At 40.4% G+C, this 25,995-nt stretch overlaps 1 pseudogene; it reads left to right on the top strand.

The window, feature by feature from the left end:
* The first annotated feature begins 9,782 nt into the window (after window positions 1–9,782).
* LOC140709993 (uncharacterized) lies at window positions 9,783–10,393 on the top strand (annotated as a pseudogene).
* The last annotated feature ends 15,602 nt before the right edge of the window (window positions 10,394–25,995 follow it).

Genomic DNA, 25,995 nt, shown 5'->3' with positions numbered 1-25,995 from the left:
AGGTAGCATTCCTTACACAACTTGCTTTCTATGGTAAATATGTATAGGAAATCATTTCTTGTCAGAATAGGCAGACGTCTCATTCTTCTTAATGGTTGCAGTCTTTATATGAATATATAATAGTTTATTCAACTGATCCATTCATGAATTTGCTTTTAGAACAATATTGCAGTGAATATCCCTATACAACCTTCATTGTGCACATCTGTACTTTTTTATTTGGATATGTATTGCCAAAACACCTATGAAGAGGAACCTATACTTCCATCAGCAACATAAGGAAGTGTCAGAAGGTCCTAGGTACTAAATGAGTACACATATAAAGCATGTGGCTCTCAGAAGGACCGTAGGAAATAAGATCCCTATCTTTCCCCAATCTTTTCCCTACCCCATTGCAACCAGAAATTCTTGGAAACGACAAAGCTTTTCAGACTCCAAGGATACCAGTGAAGTCTCTCAAATCTTGGAGTAGGAAACTATTTGGTGTCTAGTTTTCTTCCTTACCCCTATTTTTCAGGAATCTTCTTCATATATAATATATATTTTTAGATTTTTTCCTTCATTTTCTACTTCTTCCTATATTTCATATTTTTTTGCTGCATACACTGAGGACTTACAAGTCCCTGTCCAAGATACAAAAACTGAAGTAGAAAGAGGTAAAATGTCCTGTTCCAGGTCACATGACTATATGTGACAGAGGAAAGGTTAGAACTCAGATGTTACTGACTCCAAAATCTACACTCTGATTCTCAGTATCTGAAATCATATAAATGTGACTCTTTGTATCTCTGCATTCATTTTGTATTTTTGTATGTAATTTACATTTTTTAATTTTTAATTTTTTTTTTGAGATGAAGTTTTGCTCTTACTGCCTAGGCTAGAGTGCAGTGGTGCAATCTTGGCTTACTGCAAATTCCGCCTCCCAGGTTCAAGCAAGTCTTCTGTATCAGCCTCCCAAGTAGCCGGGATTACAGGCACCACAACAAAGCCTGGTTAATCTTTTGTATTTTCAGTTGAGACGGAGTTTCGCTATGTTGGCCAGGCTGGTCTCGAACTCCTGACGTCAGGTGATCCACTCGTCTCGGCCTCCCAAAGTGCTGGGATTACAGGCGTGAGCCACCGTGTCCAGCCTGTAATGTATATCTTTTACTTAATTTCCCCTTGTGTTCCTTTTCTATATTCTGTAAACGTGGATGTTAGAATATCAGTTGTGAGAAGTATATTCCACTGCTCTTGCCTGAGACAGAAACTGGTATAACATTTCAAGTTGGACTACCACACATCTTGGGGCAATGGTGAGACTGAAGTCAGACTCTCTCAAAGGGGAAATAAAATTTAGGGCAACAGAGTCATGGGCCATTTTTAAAAACTTTTTATTTGGAAAAATTCAAATTTACAGAAAAGTTGCAAGATTACTGAAAAGCACTGCTATTCTTGTGACACAGATTCACCGAGTTTTAGCATTTTGTTCCATTTTTTTCTTTTTTAAATTTTAATTTTTATTTATTTATTTATTTATTTATTTATTTATTTATTTTGAGACACAGTCTTACTCTGTCACCCAGGCTGGAGTGCAGTGGTGCGATCTTGGCTCACTGCAACCTCCGCTTCCCAGGTTCAAGCAATTCTCATGCCTCAGCCACCTGAGTAGCTGGGATTACAGTCATGCACCACCCTACCCGCTAATTTGTTGTATGTTTTGCATAGATGGGGTTTCTCCATGTTGGCCAGGCTGGTCTCAAACTCCTGGCCTCAAGCAATTCACCTGACCTGGCCTCCCAAAGTGCTGAGATTACAGGCATGAGTCACTGCGCCCGGTCTCCACTTGCTTTCTCTACATACATCTACATTACTACTCTTTTGTCTAAACGTTTGGCAATTGTGCATTAGTCCGTTCTCACATTGCTATAGGGAACTACCTGAGACTGGGTAATTTATAAAGAAAAGAGGTTTAATTGGGCCAGGCGCGGTGGCTCACGCCTGTAATCCTAGAACTTTGGGAGACCAAGGCGGGTGGATCACGAGGTCAGGAGTTCAAGGCCAGCCTGGCCAAGATGGTGAAACCTCATCTCTACTAAAAATACAATAAAATTAGCCAGGCATGGTGGTTTTCGCCTGTAATCCCAGCTACTCAGGAGGCTGAGGCAGAGAATTGCTTGAACCCAGGAGGCGGAGGTTGCTATGAGCCGAGATCGCACCACTGCACTCCAGCCTGGGCTACACGGCGAGACGCTGCCTCAAAAAAAGAGGTTTAATTGGCTCGTGGTTCCATAGGCTGTACAGGAAGCATGGCTGGGCAGGCTTCAGGAAACAGAGAGACGGGGAGGTACTACACACTTTTAAACAACCAGATGTCATAAGAACTCAGTCACTAACAAGGACAGCAAGGGGGAAATTCACTCCGATGATCCAATCACCTCTCACCAGGCCCCTCCTCCAACACTGGGGATTACCATTGGAGATTTTGTCAGGGACACAAATCCAAGACATACCAAATTGTAAGTTGTGTACATCTTACCCTTTACCCCTAAATATTTCAGTATTTTCTAAGAAATAGGATGTTCTGTTTCCTACCCCCAGTATAGTTATCGATGTTGGTAAATTGAACAGAAACATGGAATTTTATTTAATCTACTGTCTGTATTGTATTTGTGTCAATTTAGCCAGAAATGTTCTTTATAGCATTCTTTTCCTTCAGTACATGTTCCAGTCTAGAACCTCATACTATATTTAGTTATTATATGTCCTTAGTCTCCTTGAATCTATAAAAGTTCCCCAGCATTTCTGTGCCTATTACGACATCAACATTTTTGAAGAATGCAGTTGATGGACCATTTTTACAGTTCCTTCTCTCACCCAGAAATTCTCTCTTAGGAGCTGATCAAACTCAAACTAAGAATTTTTTTACACATGTGAGTCTTGGGGACTTCAGGGTCATTCAAGGCAGAATCAGGCCATAAATAGTAATGCAAGAGATGACAGGATGTGTAGAGGGACGGGGGAAAAAAATCTTACAGTGAAGGAAGAGTAGGGGAGTCTTGAAGTATAAGTTCTTTGGGGGTCAGAGGACTTTCGAGAAGCTGACGTTGTAAAAGAAAACAGGCTTGTCACCTCTGGCAAAGCCTCAACATATGGGTATGTAGCAATCAGGGTTCAGCCAGAGAAGCTGAACAATTGGAAGATAATTAATTCTATCAGGTAAGTGAAGAAATCATACTAAAGAAAGGATACAGAGTTTCATTTCAGCAGCTTAAAATTATAAATCACAAAGTTGATAATATTACAGCTTAATTATATACCAGAGTAATATTCAGAACTAAAGCAGATATGTATATATATGTTATGCTTTAGTCACATATATGTGATTTTTAAATATAAATATATATTTATATATTTAAATGTTTATATGATAAAATACCTAGATATAAATTTATACAAAATACGTAAAAAATTTTTACCAAAAATTACTGATTTTAAGAATTATTTGGCCGGGCGCGGTGGCTCAAGCCTGTAATCCCAGCACTTTGGGAGGCCGAGACGGGCGGATCACAAGGTCAGAAGATCGAGACCATCCTGGCTAAACCGGTGAAACCCCGTCTCTACTAAAAAATACAAAAAACTAGCCAGGTGAGGTGGCGGGCGCCTGTAGTCCCAGCTACTCGGGAGGCTGAGGCAGGAGAATGGCGTGAACCCGGGAGGCGGAGCTCGCAGTGAGCTGAGATCCGGCCACTGCACTCCAGCCTGGGTGACAGAGCGAGACTCCGTCTCAAAAAAAAAAAAAAAAAAAAAAAAAAAAAAGAATTATTTAGGCTGGTGTGGTGGCTCACACCTATAATCCCAGCACTCTGGAGGCTGAGGCGGGTGGACCACCTGATGTAAGGAGTTTGAGACCAGCCTGGCCAACATGATGAAACCCTGTCTCTACTAAAAATACAAAAATTAGCTGAGCGTGGTGGCGCACAACTGTAGTTCCAGCTACTCAGAAGGCTGAGGCAAGAGCATCAAATGAACCCAGGAGATGGAGGTTGCAGTGAGTCAAGATGATGCCACTGCACTCCAGGTTCAAGGACAGAACAAGACTCTGTCTCAACAACAACAACAACAAAACTTATTTAGAGGCCAGTGGAATTTTGGTGAAAAAACTAGAAAGGGAAAAATTAGGATATGATTTATAGAGGAAGTACCCATAGATGTAATTCAAAACAAACCAAAAATACTGCTCTACAGAACTCCTACTGCTCCCTTAAGTGTTTAGATATACAAAACAGAGACCTCACCGATTCTCCATATAAAGATGGATTTAAGTGTTCAGACTGGGTAGGGTCATGGGAGAGTTGAGTTGCTCTGTATGAAAATGAAATGAATAGGCCGGGCACAGTGGATCACGCCTGTAATCCCAACACTTTGGGAGGTTGAGGCAGGCAGATCACCTGAGATCAGGAGTTCGAGACCAGCCTGGCCAGCATAGTGAAACCCCATCTCTACTAAAAATACAAAAATTAGCCAGGCATGGTGGTGCAAGCATATAGTCCCAGCTACTAGGAGGCTGAGGCAGGAGAATTGCTTGAACTCCAAAGGCGGAGGTTGCAGTAAGCTGAGATGGTGCCACTGCACTCCAGCCTAGGTGACAGAGTGAGACTCCATCTCAAAAAATAAAAAATAAAATGAAAATGAAAATGAAAAAAATAATTTAAAATATTTTGGGGGAATACCAAGAGAGAGCAGCACAAATCAGCAGAGTGGAGCACTGCATAGGTAGAAAGGGGAGATCTTAGGTCCCTTAGGACAGGTGGCTGTTTTTTCAAATGCCTTCTTAAAATCACAGGCACACAAAGAAACAGGAAAATATGGCCTGATCAAAGTAACAAAATAAATCTCCAGAAACCAACTTTAAGGAAACACAGGCTTCAGGCTTACTAAACAAAGACTTTAAAACAATGGTGTTTATCAAATATACTCAATGAGACACTGAATTAAAGGAATCAGGAAAACAATACATGAACAAAATAGGATATTAGCAAAGAGACAGAAATTATTTTTAAAAAGAACCAAACAGACATCTTAGAGTTAAAAAATAAGCTAACTGAATTGGAAAATTAACTAGAGGGGTTCAACATCAGAATTGAATGGGCAGAAGAATCAGTGAATTTGAAGAAACATCATTTGAAATCATGAAGTCTGAGAAGCAAAAAGAAAAAAAACAATGAAGAAAAGTGAACAGAGCCTAGGGAGCACATGGAACAACATTAAGTGGACCAAATTATATGCTCTTGGAATTCAAGAAAGAGAAGAGAGAGGCACAGAGAGAAACACAGAGGGAAAAAAATAGACTCTTTTTTTTTCTTTTTTAATTAAGATGGAGTCTCACTCTGTCACCCAGACTGCAGTGCAGTGGCACGATCTTGGCTTACTGCAACTTCTGCCTCCCAGGTTCAAGCAATTCTCGTGTCTCAGCTTCCAAAGTAGCTGGGACTATGGGTGCTAAGTGTTTTTTTTGGTTTTTTTTTTAGTATTTTTAGTAGAGACAGGGTTTCACCATGTTGGCCAGGCTGGTCTCGAACTCCTGACCTCAGGTGACCCGCCTGCCTTGGGCTCCCAAAGTGTGGGATTATAGGCACGAGCCACCACTCGTAGCCTAAAAATAGACTTTAAGTAAAAATAAAACTGTTACAAGAAACAGAGGAGAATATTATATAATGGTGAAAGGGTCAATTTGCCAAGAAGATATAACAATTAAAAACATTTATGCAATAAATATTAGAGCCTAAATATACATAGCAAACATTGATAGAATTGAAGGGAGAAATAGACAACTTGAAAAAAATAGTAGGAGACTTCAGTATTTCACTTTCAATAACAGATAGAACAACTAGACAGAAGATCAATGAGGAAATACAAGAACTTGAACAACACTATAGACCAAATGGCCCTAACAGACATAAACAACACAATCCACCTAACAACAGAATATACTTTTTTTTACAGTGCATATGAAACATTCTCCCAGATAGATGATGTGTTAGGCCACAAAACAAGTCTTAATGAATTTTAGAAGATTAAAATCATACAAAATATTGTTTCCAATCACAATGGAAAGAAACCAATAGTAAAAGTTGTGCTGAAAAATCCACAAATACGTAAAAATTAAACAACACATTCCTTAATCCCAGATACTCAGGAGGCTGAAGTGGAAGGATCACTTGAGCCCAGGCATTTGAGGCTGCAGTGAGCTTTGATCATGCCACTGCACTCCAACTTAGATGATGGAGCAAGAGCTCATCTCTAAAGAAAATAAAAGACAGAACAAAACAATACTCTCTCAAATAACAATGGCTCAAAATAAAAAAATCACAAGGGAAATTAGAACATATCTTGAGATAAATAAAAATAAAAACAAATGTACCAAAATGTGTGGGATGCAGCAAACATAGTACTAAAAAGGAAATTTACAGCTGTAATTGCTTGCATAAAAAATAAGAACCCAAATCAATAATGTAACTTTATGCCTTAAGAAACTAGAAAAATAACAAATGAAACTGAAACCTAGCAGAGGAAAAGAAATAATGAAGATTTGAGCAGAGATCAACAAAATAGAGAATAGAAAACAACTTTTAAAATTAATAAAACAAGAGTTGGTTCTTCCATAAGATCAGCAAAACTGCCAACTAAGAAAATGAGAGAGAAGACTCAAATAATAAAAATCAGAAATGAAAGGAGACACTGCTGCTGCTTTTACAGAAATAAAAAAGGATCATAAGATAGTAATGTGAATACTTACATGATGAAAAATTAGATAACTGGATGAAGTGAATAAAATCCTAGAAATATACAATCTACCAAGAGTGAATCTGGACAAACAGAAAACTTGAATAGACTACAATTAATAAGGAGATTGAATCTATAACCAAAAACCTTTCAACAACAACCAAAAAACAACAACAACAAAAAACATAAAACAAAACCCTAGAACAAGATGGTTTCACTAGTAAATTCTACCAAACATTTATGGAAAAATGAACAGCAATCCTCCTAAACTGTTAAAAAGACCAAAGAGAGGACACCTCCCACTTACTCTATAAGGCCAGCATTACCCTAATACCAAAGTCAAACAAATACACTACAAGGAAAGAAAACCACAGACCAGCATCCCTGATAAACACTGAAGTGAAAATCCTCAACGAAATACTAGCCAACAGAATTCAACAATACTTAAAAATTACTATATATCACAACCAAGTGGGATTTATTTCTGGAATGCAAGGATGATTTAACATACAAAAAACAACCAATGTGGCCAGGTGCGGTGGCTCATGCCTGTTATCCCAACACTTTGGGAGGCCAAGGCAGGCAGATCACCTGAGGTCAGGAGTTTGAGACCAGCCTGGCCAACATGTTGAAACCCCGTCTCTACTAAAAATACAAAAATTAGCTGGGCGTGGTGGCAGGTGCCTGTAATCCCAGCTACTCAGGAGGCTGAGGCAGGATAATCTGAACCTAGGAGATGGAGGCTGCAGTGAGCTGAGATCGTGCCAATGCACTCCAGCCTGCGTGACAGAGTGAGATGCCATCTCAAAAAAAAAAAAAAAAAAAAAAAAAAAGCATTTCTCCACATAAACAGAATTAAGTACAAAACCACAAGATCATCTCAATTGATTCAGAAAGAACATTTGACAAAATTCAACATATTTTCATGATAAAAAGTACCCAGCAAACTAGAAATAAAAGAGAACTACCTCAATATAATAAAGGCCATATATGTAAAGCCTACAGCTAACATGTTAAATGATTAAAGACTAAAAGCTCTAGGATCACAAACAAGAATAAAGATCCCTGCTTTTGCCACTTCTATTCAACATAGTACTGGAAGTCCTAACTGGAGCAAGCAGGCAAGAAAAAGAAATATAAAGCATCTAAATTGGAAAAAAAAAAACATAAAATTATCTCTCTCCTCAGACGATATATTTTATGTAGGAAACCCTGAAGAGTCCACAAACAAACAAACAAACAAACAAACCTGTGAGAACAATCACTAATTATTACAAAAATGCAAATCAGGCCAGACATGGTGGCTCATACCTACAATCTCAGCACTTTGGGAGGCCGAGGTGAGAGACTGGCTTGAGCCCAGGAGTTCAAGACCAGCCTGGACAACAGGGTAAAACCTGGTCTCCACAAAAAATATAAAAAGTAGCTGGGTGGGGTGGTGTGTGCCTGAAGTCTAGCTACTCAGGAGGCTGAGGCAGGAAAAGCACCCGAGCCTGGGAAGTCAAGGCTGCAGTAAACTATGATCATGCCACTGCACTCCAGCCTGGGCAACGAGAGAGAGACCCTGTCTCAAAAAAGAAAAAAAAGCAAAAATTAAAATTGAAATGATAATGAGATACTATTTCATACCCATTATGATGGCTACTATTAAAAAAAAAAAAAACAAAATAAAAAATGTTGGCAAGGGTGTATAGAAATTGAAACCACTGTGCCCTATTGGTGGGAATGGAAAATGGTGCAGTCACATTGGAAAACAGTATGGCTGTTTCCCAAAAAGTTAAAAATAGAATTACCATATGATAAAACAATTCTATTTTGGGGTATAGACCCAAAAAGAATTGAAAATCAGGGTCTCAAGGAGATCGGCATATACACACGTTCATAGTAGCATTATTCACAATGGCGAAAAGATGGAAGAAATCCAAGTGTTTAGTGACAGATGAATGGGTAAGCAAGATGTGATAAATACATATAATAGAATATTATTCAGCTTTAAAAAGAAAGGAAATTCTGATGCATGCTACAACGTGAGTTTGAACTTTGAACACATTTTGCAAAGTGAAATAAGCCAGTTATGAAAACCGAAATGCTGTATAATTCCACTTATATGAGATTTCTAGAACAGTCTTATTCATAGAAACAGAAAGTAGATTAGTGGTTGCCAGAGGCTGAGGGAAGGGGAGAATTCCAGGGAGTTACTGTTTAATGGGTATTGAGTTCGAGTTCAGCAAGATAAAAAGTGTTCTGGAGACAGATGGTGGTGATGGTTGCACAACAATGTTAATGTACTTTGTAAACCAAAAATAAAATTCTAACCACCCCCTGCCCCACCATCGGAATGGACTTCTCTTGGCAAGAGCATTCCAAGGCTAACCAGGAGGACTGGTTCTGACCATGATGGGGAGCAGGGAGCAGACATGTCTCATTATGCCCTCTTCCCTTTCACAATTACTGATAGAACAGATTCTTGAAGTCTGATGAAAAACATTTACAATCTGTTCTCTCTGAAGCCTGGTACCTGGAAGCTTCATCTGCGTGATAAATCTTTAGTCTCCACAACTCCTAATCATCACAACCCAGACATTCTTTTCTACTGATTCCAGGTCTTTAGATAATAACATAACTCTTTCAAACAACCGCCAATCAGAAAATGTTTAAATCTACCTATAACCTGGAAGTGCCCCCTCCTTCAAGTTGTCTGGCCTTTCCAGACTGAACCAATGTACATCTTACATGTACTTTATTGATATCTCCTGTCTCCCTAAAATGGATAAAACTAGGCCATGCCTGTAGGGAAAAGAAAAAGAGATCAGACTGTTACTGTGTCTATGTAGAAAGGGAAGACATAAGAAATTCCATTTTGATCTGTACCTTAAACAATTGCTTTGCTGAGATGTTGTTAATTTGTGACTTTGCCCCAGCCACTCTGCCCCAACCTTGAGCTCACAAAAACATGTGTTGTGTGGAATCAAGGTTTAAGAGATCTAGGGCTGTGCAGGACGTGCCTTGTTAACAAAATGTTTACAAGCAGTATGCTTGGTAAAAGTCATTGCCATTCTCTAGTCTCAATAGACCAGGGGCACAATGCACTGCGAAAAGCCACAGGGACCTCTGCCTTGGAAAGCTGGGTATTGTCCAAGGTTTCTCCCCATGTGATAGTCTGAAATATGGTCTCATGGGATGAGAAAGATCTGACCGTCCTCCAGCCTGACACCCATAAAGGGTGTGTGCTGAGGTGGATTAGTAAAAGAGGAAAGCCTCTTGCAGTTGAGATGGAGGAAGGCCACTGTCTCCTGCCTGCCCCTGGGAACTGAATGTCTCGGTATAAAACTTGATTGTACATTTGTTCAATTCTGAGGTAGGAGAAAAACTGCCCTATGGCAGGAGGTGAGACATGTTGGCAGCAATGCTGCTTTGTTATTCTTTACTCCACTGAGATGTTTGGGCGGAGAGAAACATAAATCTGGCCCATGTGCACATCCAGGCATAGTACCTCCCCTTGAACTTAATTGTGACACAGATTCCTTTGCTCACATGTTTTCTTGTTGACCTTCTCCCTATTATCACCCTGCTCTCCTACCACATTCCTCTTGCTGGGATAATGAAAATAATAATCAATAAAAACTGAGGGAACTCAGAGACCGGTGCCAGTGCAGGTCCTTGGTATGCTGAGTGCCAGTCTCCTAGGTCTACTGTTGTTTCTCTATACTTTGTCTCTGTGTCTTATTTCTTTTCTCAGTCTCTCATCGCACCTGATGAGATATCCCACAGGTGTGAAGGGGCAGGCCACCCCTTCACATGTCCCAACCACCTTGGGCACATATCATTATTAATAGAGACAGGAGGCAGAGAAATCATAGGCAGATAGGGTGGGTCCCTGGTGAAACCCCACCTTCAAGTCAAAAATAGCCTGAAACTCATGCACCAGAGTGAGAACTTCTATTCCTGTTTACCTGCTCTCTCCCAATTGGATCTTTCTGAAAAATGCCTTTTAACCAAACAAGTGTTGCTTTTTCCCATACTATTATACTACCTATGGCCTGTGCCACCCCCATCCTGTGTCTCTGAAGACCCCAGACTCAGTCAGTGGAATAGAGATGGCCTGACTTTGGGGAGGAGACAGCCTGACTTCAGGGCGGAGATGGCCTGACTTCCGGACAAAGACCTCCTGACTTCAGGGGAAGACAATGACCTGCTCTTCCCGTCTCCTCTCCAGCTCCCCTTTCTGCTGAGAGCTGTTTTCATCTCTCAGTAAAATTCTCCGCCCCCACCATCCTTCAATCAGCAAGTGCAACCTCATTCTTCTTGGATGCTGCACAAGAGGTCGGGACCCACCAACTGTGGGTGCCCAGAAAGGTTGTCACACTGGCCCTTTGCCCTCACTAGCAGAGTACAGCCACCCCATGCAACAGGGCCAGGGGTCGAATGAGCTGCTAACAATCTGCGGTCCATCAGGCTGTGGGCAGCAGAACCAAAAGAGCTAATTAGCACATTAACACCCCCTCTGGGGCTTCAGGGTCACAGGCACCCTGGTCTGGCTGTCACTGCATTCCTCTCAAGGCAACATGCCTGGTCTGGGCATGGGCGCTGCATAGAGCTTGCTCCTGTGTCAGTGCCCAGAGCAGCCTGCGGGATCCCACACTCACTCACTCACTCACATACTCCCTCCCACAAGGGAGCTGAGTGTGGCAGGCCAAGTAGATGGGGCACCCCTGCTGTGAGTCTAGCAAAGGGGGCGGAGAAAAATCCTGCATCATTGTCAGAACTTCCTGAGGCTGTGTCACGGGTGCATCCTTAACCTTGGCAAAATAAACTTTCCACATTGATTGAGATCTGTCTCAAATACTTTGGGTTCACAACTTAATATCACTTAACTGTACATTTAAAAATGGTTAAGATAGTAAAATGTATGTTGTATTTTATCACAATTTTAAAAGTAAGAAAAAAATATATACTAAATTGTTAACAGTGATTACCACTAAAGGAAAAGTGAAAAGCAAAACTTTCAGTTTTCACAATTCTAAATTGTTAGAACTGTTTTTACAATTAATAAACCTTGTATTAGCGAAACAGTTTTAAACACAGAAAAATTTCGTGTACAAAGTTGTTCCCTACAGTATTAGTTAACAGTGATAAATTAGAAGCAACCTAAAAGTCCTATTGCAAAGTAATGGTTATGTAAACCGTAGCATGTCCACGTAATTAAATATCATATAACCATCAAGATCCTCAAAACAGTAAAGGGAGGTTCATACGACAGATATATAAATGTTACTTTGCAGCTTGGTTTTTAAAAAGGATAGAAAACCAACTAAATGGAAAGACACCAAAATGTAAAACATAATTGTGATTGGATAATGGATGTTTATTTTCTTCTCCCTTTCTGTATTTTCCAATTAAAAAAATACAGAGAGCTATTACTTTATTAACTGTATTTTTTAAAATGTTAGAAGTTAGAAACAAATTGAGGAAAGTTGCAGGATAACAAAATCAAAACACAAAAATCAGTTGGGTTTCTAAACACTAACAATGCACAATTTGAAAAGGAAATTAAGAAAACAATTCCATTTGCATAGCATCAAAAAGATTCAAACACTTAGGAATAAGGTAAACCGAGGAAGCAAAAGACACACTGAAAACTACAAAATGTATTTTAAAGAAATTAAAGAAGACACCAATAAACGGGAAGACATCCTATGTTCATGGATTGGATAACTTAATATTGTTAAGATGTCCATACCACCCAAAGTGATACACAAATTCAATGAAATCCCTGCCCCAACCTCAATATCTATTTTTATAGAATTGTTTTTAAATACTAAAATTCATAGGAAATCCCAAGGGACCACAAATAGCCAAAACAATCTTGTAAAAATAACAATGTGGGAGATGCCACATTTCCTGATTTCAAAACTTATTGTAGAGCAATCAAAACAGTGTTGTACAAGCATAAAGACAGACATGTAGAACAATGAAATAGAATAGGGAGCCAAAAACAGACCATTGCTTATATAGTCTAATGATTTTTGACGATAGTGTCAAGACCATTCAAAGGGGAATGGGCAGTCTTTCCAACAATGGTGTTGGAAAAACTGGATATCCACATGAAAAAGAATGAAGTTGGACTCTTACCTTATACCATAAACAAAAATTAAGACTAGCTCAAAGACCTAAATGTAAATCTTAGAAGAAACTTAAACTCTTAGAAGAAAACACAGGGGGAACACTTCATGACATTGGATTTGGCAATGACTTCTTATGAATGACACCAACAGCACAGGTAGCAAAAGAAAAAAATAGATTAGACTACATCAAAATTTAAAACTTCTGGGGATCCAAGAATAAAATCAACAGAGTAAAATAGCAACACATAAAATAGAAGAAAATATTTGCAAATCATATATCTGATAAAGGGTTAATAGCTAGAATATATATAGAACTCCTACAACTCACCAAGGACCAAAAATAAAAAATAAAAAATAAATCTGATTAAAAAATAGGCCAAGACCAGGAGTGATGGCTCACACGTGTAACCCCAGCACTTTGGGAGGCTGAGGTGAATAGATCACCTGTGGTCAGGAGTTCAAGACAAGCCCGGCCAACATGGTGAAACATGTCTCTACTACCAAAAAAAAAAAAAAGCCAGGTGTGGTGGTGTGCACCTGTAATCCCAGCTACTCAGGAGGCTGAGGCAGGAGAATCAATTGAACCCAGGAGGCAGAGGTTGCAGTGAGCCAAGATGGCACCATTGCACTCCAGCCTGGGTGACACAGCGATACCCCATCTCAAAAAAAAAAAAAAAAAAGTGCTGGGATTACAGGTGGTGTGCACCTGTAATCCCAGCACTTTGGGAGGCTGAGGCGGGTGGATCACCTGAGATCAGGAGTTCAAGACCAGCCTAGCCAACATGGTGAAACCCCATCTCTACTAAAAATTTTTAAAAAAAGAAAAAAAAAATAGCCAGGCGTGATGGCAGATGCCTGTAATCCCAGCTACTAGGGAGGCTGAGGCAGGAGAATTGCTTGAACCTGGGAAGTAGAGGTTGCAGTGAGCCGAGACTGTGCCATTGCACTCCAGCTTCAGAAACAAGCGAAACTCCATCTCAAAATAAAAAATAAAAAAATAGAACTTGAACAGACATTTCTCCAAAAAAGATATACAAACGACCAATAAACACATGAAAAGATGTTCAACATTACTAATGTTTATGAGAAAGCAAATCAAAACCATAATGAGATTCTACCTCACACCCATTAGGATAGCTATTATCGAAAAAGAAAAACAAAAGAAAAAAGCAGATGTTGGCAAGGATGTGGAGAAATTGGAGCCCTTGTGCCCTGTTGGTGGGAATGTGAAATGAGGCATTTGTTATGGCAAACGGCATTAGCAGTCTCTCAAAAAATTCAAAACAGAATTATCATATGATCTACCTATTTATTTATTTATTTATTTAAGATAGAGTCTTGCTGTGTCGCCCAGGCTGGAGCGCAGGGGCGCGATTTTGACTCATTACAATCTCCGCCTCCCGGGCTCAAGCAATTCTCCTGCCTCAGCCTCCTGAGTAACTGGGGTTATAGGCGCCCGCCACCACGCTTAGCTAATTTTTCTATTTTTTTAGTAGGGACGGGGTTTCACCATGTTGACCACGCTGGTCTCGAGCTCCTGACCTCGTGATCCGCCTGCCTCAGCCTCCCAAAGTGCTGGGATTACAGGCGTGAACCACCATGCCCAGCCATTGATCTAGCAATTTCACTGAAAGAGATACACCCAAAAGAATTGAAAGCAGGGTCTCAAAAAGGTATTCGTACACCCAAGTCCATAGCCAAAAGGTGGAACCAACCCAAGAGTTGAAGAAGTGAACAGATAAACCAAATGTGGCATAGACCTACAATGGAATATTCCTCAGCCTTAAGAAAATTCCGACACACTCTACAACATGAACCTCAAGGCTGTCGCGCTAAGTGAGCCTTGAGGACATTATGTTAAGAGAAATAAGGCAGTACCAAAAGGATGAATACTATATAATTCTTTAAATTCATAGAGACACAAAGTAAAATGGTAGTTGCCAGGGCCTGCAGGGAAGGAGGAATAGATGAGTTCTTGTTTAATGGGTACGAAGTTTTATTTTTTGCAAAATGAAAAGTTTTAGAGAGAATAGTGGCCATGGTTTCTCAACAATGAGAATGTACTTAATGCCACTAAACTGTACACATCATAAAACAACTAAAAAGGTAAATAAGGAAAAATCAACTGTTTTTCCTCTCAATGCTTCATTTCTGTCAGCGGATATGTGGGGGTGGGGGTTCCCCCCAACAATCAATTCTCTAACACCAACCAATTCTCTGATACCTACCATTCAATTTCATTCTGACACTAACCAGAGTTAGCACAAACCCCATGGGTTAAGGACACAGTCCCACAAGACTGCTCCACTTCAGATGCCAATCACAAGTCCCACACTGTCACCTGTACTTCTGACCAGCTGGCTATAAAATCTGGGTTTCCACGATCCCATCCTCAGGTTCAATAATTTGCTAAGACAGCTCACAGAACTCAGAGAAACACTTACCCACATTTATCTTATAATAAAGGATGCGATAAAGGACACGAATAAATAGCCACATGAAGAGACATAGGGCAAGGTCTGGAAGGATCCCGAGAACAAAAGTGTCTGTCCCCGTGGAGCTGAGGTGCACCACCCTCCCAGCACGTGGATACATTCACCAACCTGGAAGCTCTCTGAACTCTGTAATTCAGGGATTTTTATAGAGGCTTCTGATATCGAACCAGGCTCACTCTTCCCCCTTGTGCAGTAAGCCAATCACTGAGACAAGTTTTGCCACAGAGAAAATAATTTATTTGCAGGGCGGCCCAGTGAGGGGATGGGAGAACAGCTCTCGAATCTATCTCCCTGCATACAGGGCTTGAGGACATTTACGGGATAAAGAAGTGGGGTGGTCTAAGTCATGGGGAAAGGTGACTGGAGGTGGGAAAAATGAGGAAATCGGTGGTCTGCACAAGCATAGCCAGGGTTCGTGGCAGTTTAGAAGACACATATTCAGAAAATGGCAGTGTTAGCATGATCCGAGGAAGGAATTTTTGGCCTCAACTTGTTCAATTTGGACAAGAGCTTCCCCCTAGTTCCTGAGAAACAACTTTAAGCAACCATTACCATAGTGACATGTACATCAGAAATGTTATCCACAAGGAGCTAGTGGGAGTTTACTTAGATATTGTTTGGCTATGTGATTTTCAGCTATACAGGTTTTCATCAGTCAGTGAAAAGCAAGCAAGGCAGGTTACGTTTGGTGGGCTTAATCAGGCTAGCCCTCTATTTCACTTCATCACACAGGCATGATCCATTATTAAGTCTCCAGTCCCTCCCTGCTTCCCAGAGAATGGGTGGTGAGGCTGAAAATTCCAAGCTTCTAATCATCCCCTAATGTTTCTGGTGACCAGCCTCTGTATAGGAGCCCACCAAGAGTCACCTCATTAGAGCAAAAGACACACCTATCACCCAGGAATGTCCAAGAGCTCTGTCAGAGACTGATGCCAAAGACCAACTATTGCAACAAAAGATTCTCCTAGCACCCCTATTGCTCAGGAAATTACCAGGGTTTTAGGAGCTCTGTGCCAGGAACTGGGAACAAAGACTAAAATATGTATTTCTTATTAGAAATCACAGTATCACAGGTGGTAAATTTTTGTTACGTGTATTTTGCCACAAATCTAAAAAATTTTCTTAAAAAAGGATTTGCCATGGGCACCTCTCTCCCTTTTTGTCAATCTTAAAGTATCTTTAACAGAGGCCACATTGGTCACTAAAGCTTTCTTGTAAAAGTGGATGTTTTGGGGAGAACCTGAAAGGCATGGCTGAACTCTATGTCTGTCTTTATGCAAGGCAAAAACAGAAGCCAGAGTTGAAAACAAAGCAGGCTGGGAGTATAAATCCCTGGGAATTAACAAAAATTCCTGGGAGAACTCCAGACTTTCAAAGCTATAGAATTAGTAGGATCAAAGCTGAGAATTTTGAAGCGCTAAAGCTGAATCGAGCTCTGGTTATATGAATAAGTAGAGAATTGCACTAAAATAAGTATTATGTGCTGAAAGGTTGGAGTTAGAAAATAGCAAGGCTCAGAGAAGAGTGGAGGGGTGCAGATGGTCCATGATGGGTGGTGAGATCTGCTAGGCTGGAGGGTAAGAGAGGTGCTTTTAGGTGCAGCCTCTTTCTTCTTTGTGTCCCCTCCACAAGCCTCAAGAAACCATAGTGACTGTTCAATAGCTCTGTGATCCAAGTCTGGAACTCAGCTAATGAACATTCTCAGTGCCCAGGTGCCTGAGGCAGGTGTGTGGTTCAGATGATGGAGAACTCTCTCTTTCTTTTGAGAAACTCTAGTAGCCCGTGAGTTCAAGCTTGACTTTATGGGACATTTTTCTACTTTCTAGATCATCTGTCATGTGGGGATCCTCTGTGTTGGAAACCAACGCTTGGTGTCACAAAAATCAACACTGAGACACAGGATCTCTCAGCAAGACTAGTTTACTTTCTGCAGAAACAATGTCACTTGCTAGCAGTCTTGCCATGAGAGCATACAAGAACAAAGGAGACAGGGTCATTTATAACCTGACACGTCCACCCTTCTGCTGTGTCCAGTTTCCATTGGCTGGAACAGGACCTCACATTCTGTACTCAACCCAAATGGCTAGCAACTTAGAACTTCCCAAAAGAGGCAAAGGCAGAGGAGAACAAAGGAAGAGAGGAAGTAACTTGTGGAATGCTGAGAAAGGCAAAAACACTTCCAAATGAGGAAGAGGAATAGGCTGTGACCTGATGCTTGCTTGGACTGGTTCAGGCATGCCAGGGCAAATATCTAGGCTAAAATGTAAGAGCTAAGAACAGAATATATTGATTTCTTTATTACAGCTAGCGGAATGTAAGAATATTAGCACAGGTCTTTGAGTAAATTTTGCTTCTAAGAGAGGTTACTATCTATTCTTAATTAGACTGGGAGAAAGGCCCTTTGAAGAGGAACTGCTATTTATTTCATTTCCTACACTCTTGTTTCTCCACTCCCTCCAGAGGAATCTGTTTCTATCGATATCGGGTAAGTGATCCCTAGACTTAGCCTCCAGAATGAACTGACTCCTGTTGCCTTTTCCTCTTCCCACTTTACTAAATCATTTACAGAGATGCCTTGAAGGGGAACTCACAAGGTACAGCAGAACATCACCCTTCTAGGGGAACAGGGTAGAGTGGGAAGGAGTTAGAATGGCAACTAGAGCTTTGTTTCAAAGCCTACAGTCAAATCTAGAGGCTGTGTAGAGGACTCTGGCTGGAAATCTCTGGTCTCTGAGATTCTGGATTGGATAATTAAGGAAGTTCAGGCTACTTGCAGCAGAACAGAATCCCACAATACTTCTTTCTCAGTTACCTTCCCATATGGAGTCTTGGTCTTTAGGCCAAGCCTTTGTGTCAGGGTTAATCTGTAAAGCAATTCTGATCTTCCAAAACTCTCTGAGCAGATGCCAAAAACTCACTCTGACCTTGGAGACCAGAATCCTACCTGCTGGAGCAAATTGCATCTTGAGTTTTGAGAATCAGCACCCTTATTAAGCAGAGAACAACTGACTGAAAGATAATTGAGGATCACATATCAAAGGCACTTTATTTGGAATTTTCAAAAAAGAATCAACAGAAAATGTTTTTATCTGCTTTAAATGAATGACAGAAAAGAACACAGAGATCCATGAATTCAATGCAAAAAACATACTATTCATGAATAATGAATGACTGCTCTGGCCTAGAGAAAGGATGGTGAGAACTGATTCCCAGGCTTTTCATTCTTGTCTTTTAGTGTCAACAGAGTAAAGAAAAAGGATGGCCTCACCTGAACCCACACTGTCTCATGACATCAATCTCTTACCAAATGTGACCCACCCCTTGGATCCCTGATTCATTCACCTGGCATCCTCCACTTTTAAAGTATTCTATCCTACCATTGCCAGACTCCATCTTAAGTCCCAATCTGGTGTGATTTCCACATGACTGAACACCATTTCAGAGAGCTCATCTCTAGCTGGCACCCCGCTGGCCTCCTCTGTTCTAACATTCCTGAGCAGGGACCGCTCACACCTGCACGTTTCACATTCCCCTGAGGGCTGGCATCTTCTACCTCCTCTACTAGGTTTTCCAGCAAGAGCTCCTTTCACTTCAACCCCCTCTGGGGAGACCCTGTAACCAGGCATATGAGAACAAGCAGCATCTTTGTCCTCACCCTTTACATCCAAGTACATCTGAAGATATCAGTTATAAAGAGAGTGGATTTCCAAACTTTGGAAATTGGAAATTTCCTTAGTCAATAATCCTTTAGGGTCACTATGGCTCATCCTGGCTGTACCCCAGTCTCTTCAGATTGCCCACTAACCTAGATCAATGGGCCTACTAAAGCAAATTTTGTTCTAATAACTGAGGTTTTGGTGCATTTCTTGTCTCCAAGCACCCACCTCGCAGACCAGTGGAAGTGACTGAGATTCTTCTCTCTCCTGAGTGTGAGGCCTTGCCCCCGTTCCCTATCTCATAATCCAAATCTTACAGGACTGGGTTCTGTCTTGTCTCAGTCCTAATTTCTTTTCAAAACCTGGATTCTGCTTCTACTGGCCGGGCATGGTGGCTCACACCTATAATCCCAGCACTTCGGGAGACCAAGGCAGGTGGATCACCTGAGGTCAAGAGTTTGAGACCAGCCTGGCCAATATAATGAAATTCCGTCTCTACTAAAAATACAAAAAGTAGCCAGGCATGGTGGTTTGTTCCTCTAGTCCTGGTTACTTGGGAGGCTGAAGGAGGAGAATCGCATGAACCTGGGGAGGCAGAGGTTTCAGTGAGCCGAGATCTCACCACTGCACAATTGCCAGCCTTGGCAACAGAGAGACTCCATCTCAAAAACAAAGATGAAACTGGATTCTGTTTCCAAATGACAACTCTTTTTGTCAGTATTATTACTGTTTTGTTTTTTTTTTCACTATACTGATTTTGTCACTACTGTGAGTTTTTAGACCTTCTAATGTTTTTTTTTTTTCCTGGCTGCTGGAGATTTGCCTACGGCTAAAAAGTTCTCCTATGAATGTTAATGTTATTTCACATATCCAATGACCTGATCTTCTAGTATTGCTTCTAGCAACAGTTTGAAGAAGAAAATGACCAAAAATCATTACCCAAACTTACGAATCTAGGGAGATGGAGGAAACCCAGGGTAGAGCCAGGCTTTAGGGAAAATAAAGCCCTGGAATTTCCCCAAAAGAACATACACCGCTTCCATCCACATCCTGGGCACCCTCAGCATCCAGGCACATGCCTCCATTCAAATGCAAGGTAGTCTGGGAAATGTAATCTTCCTCTGCTGGAAAAGGAAAATGGTACTGTATACTTACTCTACAACACTTATCAGGTCATTCATTGAGAATAATGAGGTTGTTTTACAGATCAAAAAGAATAAGAAACTAGATATGATGGATGAAAGAAGCAGTCACATCTAAACTTCAGTACTGAACTTAGTACTGAATCTTTCTTTGTTGCTGTTCCAAATATTATGAAAATCCCAGGTCACAAAGAATAGCAGTACTTAAAAGGCTAGCAGTACCTAAAAGCTTGCTTTGCAATTTCAGGATCCTCTTTTATTAGTAGTAGTAGTAGTAGTAGTAGTATACTTTAAGTTCTAGGGTACATGTGCACAACGTGCAGGTTTGTTACATACATATACATGTGCCATGTTGGTGTGCTGCACCCGTTAACTCGTCATTTACACTAGGTATATCTCCTAATGCTATCCCTCCTCCTTCCTCCCACCCCATGACAGGCCCCAGTGTGTGATGTTCCCCACCCTGTGTCCAAGTGCTCTCATTGTTCAATTCCCATATATGAGTGAGAACATACTAGTGTTTGGTTTTCTGTCCTTGCGATAGTTTGCTCAGAATGATGGTTTCCAGCTTCATCCATGTCCCTACAAAGGACATGAACTCATCCTTTTTTATGGCTGCATAGTATTCTATGGTGTATATGTGCCACATTTTCTTAATTCAGTCTATCATTGATGGACATTTGGATTGGTTCCAAGTCTTTGCTGTTGTGAATAGTGCCGCAATAAACATACACGTGCATGTGTCTTTATAGCAGTATGATTTATAATCTTTTGGGTATATGCCTAGTAATGGGATGGCTGGGTCAAATGTTATTTCTAGTTCTAGATCCTTGAGGAATTGCCACACTGTCTTCCACAATGACTGAACTAGTTTACAGTCCCACCAACAGTGTAAAAGCATTCCTATTTCTCCACATCCTGTCCAGCACCTGTTGTTTCCTGACTTTTTAATGATCGCCATTCTAACTGGTGTGAGATGGTATCTCATTGTGGTTTTGATTTGCATTTCTCTGATGGCCAGTGATGATGAGTATTTTTTCATGTGTCTGTTGGCTGCATAAATGCCTTCTTTTGAGAACTGTCTGTTCATATCCTTTGCCCACTTTTTGATGGGGTTGTTTGATTTTTTTCTCATAAATTTGTTTAAGTTCTTTGTAGATTATTTTGGATATTAGCTCTTTGTCAGATGGGGAGATTGCAAAAATTTTCTCCCATTCTGCAGGTTGCCTGTTCACTTTGATGACAGTTTCTTTTGCTGTGCAGAAGCTCTTTCGTTTAATTAGATCCCATTTGTCAATTTTGGCTTTCGTTGCCATTGCTTTTGGTGTTTTAGTCATGAAATCCTTGCCCATGCCTATGGCCTGAATGGTATTGCCTAGGTTTTCTTTTAGGGTTTTTATGGTTTTAGGCCTAACATTTAAGTCTTTAATCCATCTTGAATTAATTTTTGTATAAGATGTAAGGAAGGGATCCAGTTTCAGCTTTCTACATATGGCTAGCCAGTTTTCCCAGCACAATTTATTAAACAGGGAATCTTCTCCCCATTTCTTGTTTTTGTCAGGTTTGTCAAAGATCGGATAGTTGTAGATGTGTGGTATTATTTCTGGGGGCTCTATTCTGTTCCATTGGTCTGTATCTCTGTTTTGGTACCAGTACCATGCTGTTTTGGTTATTGTAGCCTTGTAGTATAGTTTGAAGTCAGGTAGCATGATGCCTCCAGCTTTGTTCTTTTGGCTTAGGATTGCCTTGGCAATGCAGGCTCCTTTTTGGTTCTATATGAACTCTGAAGTAGTTTTTTCCAATTCTGTGAAGAAAGTCATTGGTAGCTTGATGGGGATGGCATTGAATCTATAAATTACCATGGGCAGTATGGCCATTTTCACAATATTGATTCTTCCTATCCATGAGCACAGAATGTTCTTCCATTTGTTTGTGTCCTCTTTTATTTCGTTGAGCAGTGGTTTGTAATTCTCCTTGAAGAGGTCCTTCACATCCCTTGTAAGTTGTATTCTTAGGTATTTTATTCTCTCTGTAGCAATTGTGAATGGGAGTTCACTCATGATTTGGCTCTCTGTTTGTCTGTTATTGGTGTATCGGAATGCTTGTGATTTTTGCACACTGATTTTGTATTCAGGATCCTCTTTAATCACACAGAGATAGGAGGAAAAACTTTAGTGTCAAGCATCTACCCAGCCTAGTTAGAGGTATAAAAAAACTATGCTAGCCATCTCCAAAATGTTAATATCTAGCATGCAATGTATCTGAAGATTCACACTGCATTAATTATGATGCTTACTTGAATGTTATTTAAAATACAAAATTCAAGTAAAATGACCATGGAGACCTCTGCTTTGGAGATCAGTGTACGTGAACTTTGAGCTTTACAGTCCATACACCTAAGTGGAGGTCTATTGTATGTCCCTGGGGAAGATGCTTCCCTAGTTAGGCATGAGTTAAAGATGGCTTATCTAATTGGTAAGACTTTACTGGACCAAAAAAAAAAAAGATGGTTAGATTCCATACTGAGCCAAAGATATATGTGACTATGTTGATTGCCTACAATTTTAAAACCTGCTGTTTCTATAGGTCAAACATAACTGAGTATCTGTGATTTTTTAGTATACTACAAGCTAATATATTAAAACCGATAACCCATAGCCCTTTCCTAGACATGTTGAGGAACAAAACAGACATGTTTTGTTTTATAACATTTACAAATTGAGCTACTTCATATGCAAACAAACAAGCGAACTTCTATTCTCTTAAAAAAAATAGTTCTTGGAAAAAAATAGGAGAAAATCTTTGTGACCTTAAGTTTGGCAAGGATTTTACAGATATGATATCAAAAGCATGATCCATAAAACTATGAAAATTTAACAAGCTGGAATTCATCAAAATTAATTACTTCTGCTCATCAAAACATACTGTTAAGAGAATGAATATGTAGATTAAGTTCCAGTGTTCTATACCACTGTAGGATGACTATAGTTAATAATACATAACTTTGAATAGCTAGAAGTATACTGAATGTTCCCAACACAAAGATATGATAAATGTTTAAGATGATGGATATGCTAATTACCCTGATCTCATCATTATACATTATATGTATCAAAGCATCACTGTGTACTCTATGAATACATACAATTATTATTTGCCAGCTTTTTAAATAACAGAAAAGAGAATAAAAAACATAATCCACAGACTATTAAAAAATATTTGAAAACCACGTATTTAACAGAGGAAATGTATGCAGTATTGGGGGAACCCACCCCCAATATTTCCACATAGGTTCTTTCTATTTTCCATAAGTGTCGGCCCCCTGAGAAATAGAGACAGTACAAAGAGAGGAATTTTACAGCTGGGCCGCCAGGGGTGACATCACATATCGGTAGGACTGTGATGCCCGCCTGGGTCTCAGATCAGCAAGTTTTTATTAAGGATTTCAAAAGGGGTAGGGGTGTAAGAACAGGGAGTAGGTACAAAGATCACATGCTTCAAAGGGCAAAAAGCAGAACCACTAATAAGGATGTAACAAAGATCACATGCTTCTGAGGGAACAGGACAAAGGACAAAAGCAGAACCACTGATAAGGGTCTATGTTCAGCGGTGCATGTATTTCTTGATAAACATCTTAAACAACAGAAAACAGGGTTCCAGAGAAGAGAACTGGTCTGACCACAAATTTACCAGGGTGGAGTTTTCCCAATCCTAGTAAGCCCAAGGGTTCTCCGGGAGACCAGGGTGAATCTCAGTCCTTATCTCAACTGCACAAGACATTCCCAGAGTGGCCGTTTATAGACCTCCCCCAAGGAACGCATTCCTTTCCCAGGGTATTAATATTAATATTCCTTGCTAGGAAAAGGATTTAGCGATATCTTTCCTACTTGCACATCCATTTATAGGCTCTCTGCAGGAACAAAAATATGGCTCTTTTTGCCCAACCCCACAGGCAGTCAGATCTTATGGTTGTCTTCCCTTGCTCCATAAAAATTGCTCTTATTCTGTTCTTTTTCAAGGTGCACTGATTTCATATTGTTCAAACACGCATGTTTTACAATCAATTTGTACAGTTAACACAATTATCACAGTGGTCCTGAGGTGATGTATATCCTCAACTTACAAAGATAACAGGATTAAGAAATTAAAGTAAAGACAGGCATAAGAAATTATAAAAGTATTATTTGGGAACTGATAAATGTCCATATTAAGATGAAATCTTCACAATCTATGTTCCTCTGCCACAGCTCTAGCTGGTCCCTCTGTTTGGGGTCCCTGACTTCCCGCTACAATACAGAACATATAAAGAACTCTCAAAACTCAATAATAAGAGAGTTTAAAAAACCCACCATAGATCAATATCCCTCATGAACAAAGATGCAAACATCCTTAAGAAAATACTAGCAGGGCCAGACATTGTGGCTCATGCTTGTAATCCCAGCACTTTTGGAGGCCGAGGCGGGCAGATCACCTGAGGTCAGGAGATCAAGACCAGTCTGGTCAACGTAGTGAAACTCCATCTCTACTAAAATTACAAAAAAAAAAAAAAAAAAATTAGTCAGGCATGGTGGCACATGCCTGTAATCCCAGCTACTCAGGAGGTTGAGACAGGAGAATCACTTGAACCCAGAAGGTGAAGATTGCAGTGAATGGAGATAGTGCCATTGCACTCCTAGGCCTGGGCAACAAGAGCAAAACTCCGTCTCAAAAAGAAAAGAAAAGAAAAGAAAAGAAAAGAAAAGAAAAGACAAGACAGACTAGCAGACGGCCAGGTGTGGTGGCTCACGCCTGTAATCCCAGCACTTTGGGAGGCTGAGGTGGGCAGATTACGAGGTCAGGAGATCGAGACCATCCTAGCTAACACAGCAAAACCCCATCTTTACTTAAAATACAAAAAATTAGCCAGGCATGGTGGTGGGCACCTGTAGTCCCAGCTACTCAGGAGGCTGAGGCAGGAGAATGGCGTGAACCCGGGAGGTGGAGCTTGCAGTGAGCCGAGATCGCATCACTGCACTCCAGCCTGGAGACAGTGAGACTCCATTTCAAAAAAAAGAAAAGAAAAGAAAACACTAGCACACTACACCCAGCAATGTATAAAAATGCAAGATCAAGTAGTTTATCCCTATAACATAAGACTGGTTCAATATTCCAAAATTAATCAGTATAATCCACCATATAACAATCTAAAGAAAAAATATGATCATATCAAGTGATATAGAAAAATCATTTGACAAAATTCATCATCACATGGTACAAACTTTTGGCAAACTATGAATAATTTATCCCCAACTGATAAAGGGCACCTATTAAAAAAAAAAAAAAAACCACAGCTGTAGCTAACACTTTTTTTTTTTTCAAGACAGTGTCTTGCTCTATCACCTAGGCTGGAGTGCAGTGGCGTGATCATGGCTCACTGCAGCCTCGACTTCCTGGGTTCCAGGGATCCTCCCACCTTAACCCCCTTGAGTAGCTGGGACCACAGACATGCACCACCACGCCTGGCCAATATTTTTGCATTTTTGATACAGATGGGGTTTTGTCATGTTGCCCAGACTAGCATTCTTCTTCATCCTTTTGAAAGGCTGGAGTGCAGTGGTGTGATCCTGGCATACTGCAACCTCCACTTCCTGGGTTCAAGTGATTCTTGTGGCTCAGCCTTCCAAGTAGCTGGGATTACAGGCAAGTGCCACCATGCCCAGCTAATTTTTGTATTTTTTTATAGTAGAAACAGGGTTTCACCATGTTGGCCAAGCTGGTCTCGAACTCCTGGCCTCAAGTGATCCACCTTCCTTGGCCTCCCAAAGTGCCAAAG

This window comes from Chlorocebus sabaeus, chromosome 23, assembly GCF_047675955.1.
Source record: "Chlorocebus sabaeus isolate Y175 chromosome 23, mChlSab1.0.hap1, whole genome shotgun sequence".
In the NCBI taxonomy this organism is placed as follows: Eukaryota; Metazoa; Chordata; class Mammalia; order Primates; family Cercopithecidae; genus Chlorocebus; species Chlorocebus sabaeus.
Note: the sequence above shows the minus strand (reverse complement) of the source record. Positions and strands in the feature narration are given on the sequence as shown.